The 2,002-nt window shown below is 48.7% G+C and overlaps 1 protein-coding gene across 1 annotated transcript in view; it reads right to left on the reverse strand.

Moving 5' to 3' along the window:
• LOC107300151 (zinc finger protein 420-like) overlaps nucleotides 1-2,002 on the reverse strand; it is a 15,627-nt gene that overhangs the window by 9,301 nt on the left and 4,324 nt on the right. The window lies entirely within an intron of this gene.

A 2,002-nucleotide genomic window follows, 5' to 3' on the forward strand; every position in this document is an offset into this window, starting at 1 on the left:
TGTGGTTGCGTTCAGCCCTCCCAAGACCCTGTCCACGTCCTCGGGAGCAACAGAGTCAAACTCCTCCCATACAACCGTCTCAAGACCTGCTTCCGTCTCCTCCCCCTGGGCCAACCAGTCGGAGTCCAAGCCTTCCCGGATCCGCGCGACTTTGTCATGCAGATATTGCGCAAAGTCCTCGGCCCTCCCCTCCAGGGGACCCCCCCCTCCCCTCAGTTGGAGGAGAGAGCGGGTCACCCTGAAGAGGGCGGCCGGGCGGTTATCTGATGACACGATGAGCGAGGAATAGTAGTTAGTCCTAGCCACCCTCATCGCCACTAGGTAGGATCTAACATGTATCCTAACCTGTGTTCGGTCGGGTTCGGTTCGGCTGGCCCTCCAACTGCTCTCTAGGCCTCTTTTCCGACGTTTCATCTCTCTCAGCTCCTCGGTGAACCAGGGAGCCAATCGAGATCTACGCCGGGTCAGAGGCCGCAAAGGCACGACTCGGTCCAATGCTGCGGCGGCAGTTGTCTCCCAAGCCGCCGCCTGATTTTCCGCCAAGTCATGGAACAGATCCTCCGGATATGGCCCAAGCTCCGTCAGGAACCTCTCAGGGTCCATCAGTCGCCTGGGACGGAACCATCTAGGCGGTTCCATCTCCCTGCGGCGAGGGGGGGCGGTCCGGAAGTCCATCCTTAGGAGAGAATGATCTGACCATGACAAGGGCTCAATAACTATCTCCCCTAATGCCAGATCATTTTGCCACTGGCCCGAGACAAAAATCAGATCCAGTGTGTGTCCACCCGTGTGAGTGGGGGCATGTATTAATTGGGTCAAGTCCAAGGCCGTCATGGAATGTGTGTCAGCTTGCCAAGTGAGCAGAAGATCAGAGAGAGGGAGAGGAAAGAGAGAAAAAGGAATAGAAAGAGAGGGAGAGAAAAAAGAGAGGGACAGGGAGAGGAGAGAAAAAGGGAGAGGGAGAGAAAAAGAGGGGGGAGGAAAGAGGAGAGAGGAAAGAGAAACAGGAAGAGTGAGAAAGTGAGGGAGAGGGAAAGAAAAAGAGGGAGAGAGGGAGAGGGGAGGAAAGAGAAAGAGGGAGAGAGGGAAAGTGTGAGAAAGAGAGGTAACAGAGAGAGGGAGAGGAAGAGAACTCATGCACAACAGCCCCTATTTATTTTTAATTAAACTCTTCAATCAAGCTCTCCCCCCCCCTCGCACGCACAGGCACAACTTTTGCAATTCCCAGTGTTATCTTTTCTCTGGGAAACGGGTCCAAGTGGCTCTTTGAGTGTTTGCAGACCCCTGCTCATTTGATGGCCCGTAACCAATTTATCAAGAATTTGTATGACTAAAGATCAAGAATAAGCTAAAAATATTTCTTGGAATTATACTTTTCTCCTTTACGTGTTGAATTTATAATATAAATATATTATTTACCATCCAATACTTTGGTGGCCACTATTGCCTTTCCTCAGAAAGGCTCTTTCTACCCTCCATGGATTTATATGCTTTTTATGAGAATTGTGTTTTCCAAGTAAAGCTATTTCCATACTCTGTGCATTAATGCGGTCTATCCCCAGTGTGGATTCTTTCATGACAATTAAGATGAGCTTTCCCACTATAGCTTTTTCCAGTCTATCTACTTATATGGCCGCTTCCCACTGTGAATCCTTTGGTGGTAATTAAGATGACTGTTGCTAATAAAACTCTTTCCACATTCCATGCATTTATACGGTCTGTCCTCAGTATGGATCCTTTCGTGATGATTAAGATTTCCTTTCCGGGTAAAGCTCTTTCCACATTCCATGCATTTATACAGATTGTCCCCAGTGTGGATCCTTTGGTGACGATTAAGACTTCCTTTCCAGGTAAAGGTATTACCACATTCCATGCATTTATATGGACTGTCCCCAGTGTGGATCCTTTTGTGACTATTAAGTTGTTCTTTCCGGATAAAGGTCATTCCACATTCCATGCATTTATATGGTCTGTCCCCAGTGTGGATCCTTTGGTGACTATT

The sequence above is a fragment of the Protobothrops mucrosquamatus genome, unplaced genomic scaffold, assembly GCF_001527695.2.
Source record: "Protobothrops mucrosquamatus isolate PMUCROS unplaced genomic scaffold, P.Mucros_1.0 scaffold6264, whole genome shotgun sequence".
NCBI lineage: Eukaryota > Metazoa > Chordata > Lepidosauria > Squamata > Viperidae > Protobothrops > Protobothrops mucrosquamatus.